Raw genomic sequence first — 10659 nt, 5'->3', positions numbered from 1 at the left:
TTGACCACAGTTCGAGTCCCGGACCCGGTGGCTTAAACTCACGCTGGCCATGTGCATGCGTGCCCAAGATCCCGAGAGGAGAATGGAGGAGAAGGGATTGCGGCGTGGCCATCCCCCCCTGGGGAGTGATTTCTCGCTTTCTGACTCTCTGTCTCTCTCTGTCTTTCTGGTGAGCGCCCGCGCCCTATAGCAAAAACCTCTCCGAAAAAAAAAAAGAAAAAAAAGCCATAGCGTAGAAAAGAGTCCTTAAGAACAGGGTAATTGAGCATGAGAGGAGGAAAAAAAGAGAAAAAGGAAGAAAAAAAAAAAAAGAAAAAGGAAAAAAATAAAATAAAATAAAGACTACAACTTGCTCCCAGGGACTGGAGGAAAAAAATTTTAAAAGGAGGATTGAAATTCACCAGTGTTCTGCTAGTCATCCTCTCCTTCCTCCCCTTCCTCATCATCTTCATCTTCTTCACCTTCATCCTCATCCCCTTCTTCATCAATATCCTCCAATCCCTTTTCTTCTTCACCATCATCATCATCTTCTCCTTCCCCTTCTTCATCATCCACATGGGAGCCCAGTAGTACTGTAACGGATTTGGCCAAATGTCATCCTGGACGACCTCCCCTAACTCACCTGCTCCTGCATCAGAAGGAAGGTTTACCAGTAGGCCAAGTTTACCAGTAGACCAAGAGAAGCTCCCTGCTTCCCCATGCCGCCTCTTCCTGCTGGCTTTATTCTGCATTTGACTTGAACGTTTCATCCAATCCTTTCCAGATTTCCATTTGATTTCCGTGGACTTCGAAGATGGATCCCCACTCATACAAATGAAATTCTTTGGAGAGAACTTTATTTGCGAAGCAAGGATTTTTGTCAAAGTAAAAATCTATTGCGTCACCTGATTTCATCTCTTCAACTTCTGTCACTTCGACTCTGGTCAAATGATGCAGCGCCTCTTCATCCTCCTCTCCAAGCAGTGTGGACCCTTGTGGAGGGTTGGCAAAAGTTGTTACCCTGGTGGTCAGTTCTGACCACTTCTGAAAAAACGATGGACAAGTTTTGTGATAGTCGTGTTCTACTTTCAAAGTCTCCTCACGGGTTCGTTCCTTAAGCCTGTCAATTTCACCTTGTACGTCATCGATATGCTCAATTGCTTCTTGTTGCTCTGTATCTCCCTTGGGTAAGTCCACAGAGGCCTATGCTTCCTCCGGCCTCGAGGCAGGGGGCAGTCTGGGTTTCTTTGTTGTTGGAGGTGTGCGCGAAGGCTGTCGCTTGCGGGCTCTGTTTCCAGGAAGGTGCAGGCACCAGACTCAAAGACCCCCTTGCTCACCCGGAAGAAGCTTTGAGAACTGAGACAGTTCCAGGTGCTAGGGGTCTACATCTGCCCTGGACCTGTTTTCTTTTTTCCTTTTTGCCAGAATGCGGAAATGTTTGCCAAAGAAAGAGGAGAAAGAAGGGGGGAGAAACATCCAGGCATCAGGGAAGGTCACACTGTTCCCTTCCCTCTATTTCCCCACCCTGTTAGGATTCTGGGCATGCACCCGCATTGGCGTGGTTTTCATGCTTCTAGGGCTAGGATTCGAACTGCTGCCAGCCATGTGGGATCCATTTCCCCACGTACAGTGCTCAACCACTACCTTTTGGAGCTGGTCCTCATTTTCTGTTGTTCTTTTTTTAGGAGATTCTTGTGCACTCACTGGAGAGACAGAGAGAGAGAGAAAGCGAGAAATCACGTCCCAGGGAAGATGGCCAAGCTGCAATCCCTCCTCCATTCTCCTCTGGGGATTTGGGACACGCAAGTCCAGGTCTGGGACTTGAATTGCGGTTGGCCACATGGGAGTCCAGCGTCTTAATCACTATGTCACCTGTTGGTCACCATTTTCTGTGTTTTTCAAGAGAGACTTTTTGCTATAGGGCGCATGCATTAGCCAGAGAGTCAGAGAGAAACAGAGAGACAGAAAACAAAAAATCAACCCCCAGGGGGCATGACCACGCTGCAGTCCCTTCTCCTCCACACACATACACGTGCCCGGCATGAGTTTAAGCCACCGGGTCCAGGACTCAAACCGCGATCGGCTACACGAGAGTTCAGCGACATAGCCATTATACCAACTGCTTGTCCCCCTGTTATTATTATCATTATTATTATTATTATTATTTGGAGAGGTTTTTGCGATAGGGCGCGTGCACTCGCCAGACAGACAGAGAGAGACAGAGAGACAGAGAGCGAGAAATCACCCCCCAGGGGGGATGGTCACACCACAATCCCTTCTCCTCCATTCTCCTCTCAGAATCTTGGGCATGCACGCACATGCGCCCGGCGTGAGTTTTAAGCCACCGGGTCTGGGATGCGAACCGTGGTCGACTACATGGAAGTCCAGCGACATAGCCATTATGCCAACTGCTGGTCCCCCTGTTATTATTATTATTATTATTAATTTGACCAGAGAGAGAGAGAAAGGGAAAGTGAGAAAGTAAGCTGCCAGGTCCAGGACTCAAACCGCGGTCCACCATGTGAGACCCTCTCTAGTGCCTTTAACCACCACACCACCTGCCGGCCTCAGTGGTCTTGTTTTTAAATAGACTTAACTTTCATATGATGAAACGCACAGATCTTTGGCTCACGAGAGGACTATTGACAGATGAACAACTTCATAAAAAGCACTTCCCTTTAAGAGATAGAACATTTCCAGTGTTCCGGAAAGTTCCCTCTCGCCCTTTCCAGTCAGTCCCGCCACCAGAGTGCTGTCACAGGGAAGAGTTATGCCCACCCTGGTCCTCCATGCCAAGGGCCCAGACAATGAGGATCAGAAAGAGGTCTGATGGGGTGGAGTCTGCCTCCTCTCGTGGCCCGTTGCCCTGGGGAGGGGGGACGGGAGGCCAGGCGGTCCCTGCCCTGGGGAGGAGGGAGGTGCCGTTTTGCTGTGGGAGCAGGGGGCACCTCCACATGTGCAGGTGCATGATTTCTCTCGCACAGGGCTGCGTCCAGTTCCGGCCTCTCCCAGAGCCCTGCTGTGTTTGCCCATGGAGGCTGGGCCAGGATGCGCTGTCCTCCCCACGGTGACAGCTGAGTGAGTCAGGCCAGGTGCTTCCCGGAGGCTGGCCAGCATACAACCCAGGGCAGGGCAGGGCTGGAGAAGGTTCCTGAAGGGCGAGCGGGCGGGGGTTGAGCTGAGTGTGCACAGCGATGTTTACCAGGGCTTTCCCTGGGGAGGAGTATGGCTCCCATTCTGAGAGGCTGCCCTCGAAGGCCTGTGTTCAGCTCCCAGCAGGGCAGAGGCTGAAGGGTAGCTGACCTCCAGAGCTGACGTTCAGGGAGGGTCCTGCCGCCCTCCAGCCACAGAGCTGAATGTGTCCACTCTGCCAACATGCAGTTCTTGTTTTGTTTTTAAGAGAGATTTTTGCTATAGGGTGCGTGTGCTTGCTGGAGAGACAGAGACAGAAAGCGAGAAATCACCCCCCCAAGGGGGATGGCCACACCACCATCCCTTCTCCTCCATTCTCTTCTTGGGATCTTGGGCACGCACACATGCGTGCCTGGCGTGAGGTTCAAGCCACCGGGTCCAGGACTCGAACAGCAGTCGACTACATGGGAGTCCAGCAATGTAATCATTTCACCATCCGCTGATCCCCATGCAGTTGTTCTTTAAAGTTTATTTGTTTACTCTTTCCACAAGTGACAGACAGACAGAGAGGTGTCCTCAACAGGGTCCTTGCGCCGCAATCCGCCCCAGCCTCGGCCGGCCGGGATCACAGACATACACACGCCTGACACACAGGGGGACCTCAGGATGTGGCCTGGGGACCTACCCATGTCGGTTTTTATGAGCGGCAGGTTCCCGATGCCCTCTAGGGGCTCAGACCCTGGGCTTGGCTCCCTCTCGTCCTCACTGCTGAGTGACACAGGATGGCTGTTCCCCCGGTAGAGTTTCCCTCTTTTATTTAACCTTCAGCAAATAATCATTTACATGCAGTACTTGGGACAGGAAATGGAGCGGGGTGGGGTGTGGGGTAGAGTGAGACTCAGGCAGATGGCACCAGGATACAGAAATATTTACATGGTACGTTCAGGCGGGGAGGGGGGCACCAGGGGTCCCTGAGAGCGAGTCACACCTGAAAGGGGCAGGTAGGATTTAGCCAATGATGCCAGCAACGTGCTGCACCCAGACTGCTCCTTGGGGGCCCAGGAGGAGCTCCTGAGCACAGCGGCATGGTCTACTCTGACCGCAGCGACTTGGCCCAGACCTCTTCAGGCCTCACAGTGGGTCCTAGAGGCTTCGGTGTCTCGGGCAGGAATAGATTGACATTCCCATTTCAGCCCTCTCCTCTAAAGCCAGCTTCACCGACGTGGGTTTTGCTGAGTTGACTGAGTTCGATGGCTCCTTTTCTCCCCGGATGTTGCTTGGACTCGAGTCTGGCCCCACCAGGGGTGTGGGCCACCGTCCCCGCGTTGTGCCGGGCTGCGAGGCGTCGGTCACTGGGTCTCATCACTGCACTTTGTCCCCACTGGGAGTTCACATGGCCACGCGGCCTCCCGCCCTGTCTCACACAGCGCCCCTTCTGTGTCCAGCGGCGCCTCCCTGCCTGGCTCTGTGACTGCCCTGGGTCACCAGAGGGGGGCTGGTGATCACACGCGCATTCCTGAGAGCTAGATGTTAAGCCGAGGGTCGGTGTCTGGGAGCGGGGTGAGCCACTGCAAGTGAGACGCGGTGCAGAAAACAAGGAGGCTGTCAGAGCTCTGTTTTGAAGTTCGAGATTTTTTAAAAAATTGAATTAGGGTGAAATACATGCCACATGGAACTTCTTAGCTATTTTGAAGCGTGCAATTCAGCAGTGGTAAGTCCACCCTCACTGTGGTGCAACCAACCCCCAGAACTTTTCGTCTTGCACGAATGTTAAGTCGAACACTTCTAATACTAAAATAAAGAGAGGGCCAACCCCTGGCCTGGTGGTTCCAGTGGCTGGATCATACAACACTGACCGCATGGTTCAAGTCCTGGACCTTGAAAAACACACCAGGTGGGAACCAGCAGTTAGCGTAATGGCTATGTCGCTGGACTCCCACGTAGTCGACTGCGGTTCGCGTCCCGGACCCGGTGGCTTAAAACTCATGCCGGCCACGTGTGTATGCGTGCCCAAGATCCTGAGAGGAGAATGGAGGAGAAGGGATTGCGGTGTGCCCATCCCCCCTGGGGGGTGATTTCTCGCCTTCTTCTTGCTTTCTGTCTCTCTGTCTTTCTGGCAAGCACATGCACCCTATAGCAAAAACCTCTCAGAAAAAAAAAAAAAACACCAGGTGTACATGCGTGTGCCCAGAATCCTGAGAGGAGGGAGAAATAGAGACAGGATGGCAACGTGACCACGCTCCGTGGAGTCATGGCTTCCCTCCTCCTTTCTCTCTCTGTTGAAAGCACACGCCCTCTGGCAAATTAAAATAAACAAATGTATAAAAATAAAAGGAAAGGAGAGGAAATAAACAGAGTAATGGTCTATTCAAAAGTCAGCTGCCGGGCAGGCAGGGGGTGTGGTGGTTAAGGGCGCTGGACTCCCACTTGGCTGACCATGGTTCGAGTCCTGGACCTGGTGGTTTGCTTTTACACTCTCCCCCCAACTCTGTCCCTCTTTGGTTTAATAAAAATGAGTAAGTACATAAATAAAGTTTAAAAAAAGAGCAGTGGCGAGATGTTCTACGATACTAGACCCCATGGGGAAGGTCCTGGATTTGCCCCCCGAGGTTGCTCTGTGCACACCAGGTACACACATGTCCACCACTGATGGGACACACGTGTGCGCCTTAACCACCAGGTCATAGAGCTGGCCCGGCCCCATATTTTAACACCATAGTCAGATTGAGTTTTCATCTTATTAAAATCCCGTTATGGGGACCAGCAGATGTCATAGTTATGTTGCAGGACTCCCATGTAGTCAAGTGTGGTTCAAGTCCCGGACCCAGCAGCTTAAAACTCATGCCGGGCACGTGTGTGCGAATGCCCAAAATCCCGAGAGGAGAGTGGAGGAGATGGTTTAGCCATCTGCCCTGGGAGGTGAGTGTTCGCCTTCCGTCTCTGTCTTTTCCAGCGAACGCACACACCCTATGGTAAACATCTCTCTTTAAAAAAAAAAAATCAGGACTAGCAGTTGTCATAATGGCTATGTTGCTAGACTCCCATGTAGCCAACTGTGGTTCAAGTCCTGGACCCGGTGGCTTAAACTCACGCCGGGTGCGTGTGCGTGCGTGCCCAAGATCCTGAGAGGAGAATGGAGGAGAAGGGATTGTGGCATGGCCATCCCCCCCAGGGGGTGATTTCTCACTTTCTGTCTCTCTGTCTCTCTCTGTCTGTCTGGAGAGCGCACGCACCCTATAGCAAAAACCTCTCAAAAAACCAAACAAACAAACAAACAAAACCCTTTCATGATCGCATCTCAACACATGACTTCTGGAGGGACATCCAAACCATAGCACTCCCTGTCCCCACGGCTTCTCCTCCCCCACCCATCTCAGGCCCTTCTCTCGCCCCTCAGCGGGCCGTGTGCTCAGTGCTGGTCTGCGAGCAGGAAAGGCTTTGGGACCTCCTTAGTCAGTGGTATCAGCACTTCCATTCTGCCATTTCCCACTCACTTCCATAAGACCAGAGGGAGAAATGGAATTTGCCCTTGTTTTCAGTAGTAACACCCTTTCTTTAAACGCCATCTTTCTGGGTAATGGTGTTGTACGAGAAATAAAGAAGTTCTCTGTTATAGAGGCGGGGTGCCTCCCCTGCCAGGGACCCCCCCACCTTCAAAGCCCATGTGCTGGAGGTTTACACCCCTGGCTTCCATTTTTAACAGCATGTCACCATGGCGACACTGCGCATGCTCCCGCGGGGCTGACCTTGAGGTGAGCTCATGCAAAAAGGCCGGATTCATTCTGGGACTAGCAGGTGGCATGGTGGTTAGGGCACTGGACACTCCCACATGGCCAACCATGGTTCGAGCCCTGGACTTAGTAGCTTGCTTTCTCACCTTCCCCTCTCTCTCTCTGTCTCTCTCTGGTCAAATTAAAAATAAATAAATAAATAAATGAGTGGATAAATAAGTAATTTAAAATTAAAAAAAAAAAGGGCTGGATTCAGACCTTGGTTGGGTTGGCACCAGGGAACGTGCTAGGGTGGGATTGATTGGATGGCCAGACATAGGCAGTCAGGACTTACCTGTATGTTTAAGAGGAAAGCAGAGGGGCCAGCAGGTGTCGTAGTGGTTAAGGTGCTGGACACCCACAGGACCGACTGCAGTTCAAGTCCCGGACTCAGAGGTTTAAAACTCACACCAGGTATGTGTATGTGCATGCCCAAAACCTCAAAATAAGATAGAGGAGAAGGGATTGCAGCATGGCCATTCCCCTGGGTGGTGATTTCTCTCCTTTTCTCTCTTTGTCTCTCTGGCGAACTCATGTGCCCTATGGCAAAAATCTCTCTTAAAATACAAATAAACAGGTAAGCAAAATGGTGTAGTGGTGATGTTGCTGGGCTCCCACATGGTCAGTCATGGTTCAAGGCCCAGACCCAGTGGCCTCAAAATCACACCAGGTGCATATGCGTGTGTGTCCTAGACCCTGGGAGGAGGATGGAGAAGGGATTGCGGCATGGCCACCCCCTCTGGGAGGTGATTTCTCACTTTCTCTCTCCTTCTGTCTGTCTGTCGGTCTATCTGGTGAGCACACGTGCCCTAAGGCAAAAACCTCTCAAACAAACAAACGAAAACAATAGAAAGAAAACACAAAGGGGCCAGCAGGTGGCATGGTGGTTAAGGCTCTGGACTCCCACACAACCGACACTAAGGTTCAAGTCCTGGACTTGGCAGCTTGCTTTCTCACTCTCTCTCTCTCTCTCTTTCCAGTGAGTGCATGCCCTACAAATGAAAAAAATAATAATACAATTAAATAAGTGTTAAAAATAAAAAGGAGGAAAGCAGACGACTTCCACTAACCATGACGGCAGCACGCCTCTCTACGATGCTGGAGCCACATGGAGCGTGGGATCTGGTTCCCAGGTCGACCAGCACACACCGGGCCTGTGTGCACGTTTGCACCTACTGCTGGCTGGGAGGGCTGGGGAGAGGATCGCAGCGCAAGGCCTTTTTTTTTTCCCTTTAAGGTTTTTGCCATAAGCCACGCACACGCACCAGAGAGAAACAGAAGGAAACAGAGAGAGGGAAAGTAAGAAATCACCCCCCAGGGGGGCTGGCCACGCCGCAATCCCTCCCCCTCCATTCTGCTCCTAGTATGTTGGGCACGCACACACACGTGCCTGACATGACTTCTAAGTCCCCAGGTCCAGGGCTTGAACTGTGGTCGATCATGTGGGAGTTTAGTTTCTTAATCACCATGCCACCTCTGCAGGTGGTGGCCCCAGTGCAAGACCCTACCGATGCCCCTCCTTCTCGCATCTACTAAATCAACGTTTTGCTTTCTTTTTAAAAGAAGCCTTCCTGGGACCAGCAGTTAGTAATGGCTATGTCGCTGGACTCCCACGTAGTCGACCGCAGTTAGTGTCCTGGACCCGGTGGCTTAAAACTCATGCTGGGCGCGTGTGCGTGCGTGCCCAAGATCCAGAGAGGAGAATGGAGGAGAAGGGATTGTGGTGTGGTCATCCCCCCTGAGGGGTGATTTCTCGCTTTCTGTGGTGAGCGCATGCACCCTATAGCAAAAAAAAAAGCCTTCCAGGTGAAAGTAGCAAAGCAGACTGGGTGGGGCAAAGTCATCAAATGTGAGGCTCCCTGACGGCCCCCACCCATCCCTGGACTGACACGTGCCTGTGATGTGCAGGAAATGAGCAGCAGGTGAGCACGCAAAGCTCCATCTGTATTTACAGCCGTTCCCCATCGCTGGCATTTCCGCCCCAGCTCCACTTCCGGTCAGGTCAGCGGAGTTAGATTCCCAGGAGCGCGAACCCTGGTGCGAACTGCATGCGAGGGAACTAGGCTGTGCGCTCATAGACTATCCCCTCCATCAAGGGATCCCTGGCTGCGCCCTCATAGACTGTCCCCTCCATCCGGGGATCCCTGGCCGTGCGCTCATAGACTATCCTCTCCATCCGCGGGTCCCTGGCTGTGCGCTCATAGACTGTCCCCTCCATCCAGGGATCCCTGGCTGTGCGCTCATAGACTATCCCCTCCATCCACGGGTCCCCCTGGGTGTCTTTCTGCTGTGGGCCCACCCTGGTGTCCTCCCACGCCTGCTATGAGGCTGCGCTCCTGGCACGGCAGTCGAGGATCAGGTTAGGGGTATTTGTGAGGGCCTGCGCTCCCTGCTTCGCCTGTATGCTAGTTCGTTTTATTTTTATTATTTAAAAAATTATAATAATAATGACTGTTTAATTTACTATAAGGCACATGTACTCACCAGAGAGAGAGAGACAGAGAGACAAAGAGGAAATGAGAAAGCAAGCCACCATGTGTGGGACTTGAACCGTGGTTGGCCACGTGGGAGTCCAGCGCCTCACCCCCCACACCACTCACTGCCCTCTGCTAGTAGTTTGCTTTAAACAGAGTCTCGAGACGCTCACCTGGCATGATTTTCAAGCTCCAAATCCGGGACTCAAACCTCAGTTGACCAGATGGGAATCCAGCGCCTTAACCTCCTTGCCACCTGCTGGCCCCAAAGTTCCTATGACTTTGTTTACTTTAGGTATGGCAGCTAGAATCTACAGCATTTGCCTCTTTGTGACTCATCTGTTTCGCCGAGCACCTGTTCTGAAGCATCCACGTTGAAGGCTAGGTCAGAATTGCCTTCGTTTTTAAGATGGAAAAATATTCCATTTTGTGGATTTACCACATTTCCTCCCTTCCCTCATCCGCCGGGTCACACGTGGGCTGCTCCCACCTCTTACCTGTCGTCAGTAGAGCTGCTAGCCACATGGGCGTGCGAGCAGCTCTTCAAGACCCTACGTTCAATTCTTGGGACCAGCAGTTAGCGTAATGGCTATGTCACTGAACTCCCATGTAGTTGACCGCAGTTCGAATCCTGGACCCGGTGGCTTAAACTCATGCCGGGTGCGTGTGCGTGCGTGCCCAAGACCCCGAGAGGAGAATGGAGGAGAAGGGATTGTGTCATGGTCATCCCCTCTGGGGGGTGATTTCTTGCTTTCTGTCTCTCTGTCTCTGGCTTTCTGGCGCTCGCGCCCTATAGCAAAAACCTCTAAAAAAAAAAAAAAAGACCCTACTTTCAATTCTTTTTGATATACACCAAAGGTAGAACTGGTAGACCATAGGATAATTCTTGTCTTTATGAAGTTTTTATGTTTAGAAAGCAAACATGACAGGGCAATTTTTTCCAGAGACATGTACATTCCATTGCCTGTTAAATGTTTCCCCCTTTGCCCCTCCCACCACGTCTCCACCACCCGCTCCCCTCCCATGGGCTCTGGGGCCGGCACTGACCCTCTGTCTGCTCCTATCTGCCAACCTTTCGGTTTCTATACGGAGTGTGGATGTTCGGTATTTACCAAGTGGGGCTCCCCAGTGTGTGTCTTTCAAAGTCTAGCTCACTTCCCTCAACAGTAAGTCTTCTATATCCATCCATTTTGAATAAGAAAACATGGTCTCATCATTTTTTCTGGCTGAGTAATATTCCGTAGTGCACAGGCATCACAGTTTTTTTAGTTTTTTTTTTTTTTGGAGAGGCTTTTGCTTTAGGG

At 51.6% G+C, this 10659-nt stretch overlaps 1 pseudogene; it reads right to left on the bottom strand.

The window, feature by feature from the left end:
* Positions 1 to 411: 411 nt before the first annotated feature.
* The window catches only part of LOC102495588 (protein SET-like), a 34616-nt pseudogene continuing 24368 nt past the window's right edge, over positions 412 to 10659 (bottom strand).

Source organism: Tupaia chinensis, unplaced genomic scaffold (assembly GCF_000334495.1).
Source record: "Tupaia chinensis unplaced genomic scaffold, TupChi_1.0 Scaffold000287_1, whole genome shotgun sequence".
Taxonomy (NCBI): Eukaryota; Metazoa; Chordata; class Mammalia; order Scandentia; family Tupaiidae; genus Tupaia; species Tupaia belangeri.
The sequence above is the reverse complement of the archived record's forward strand: the minus strand, read 5'-3'. Positions and strand labels throughout refer to the sequence as shown.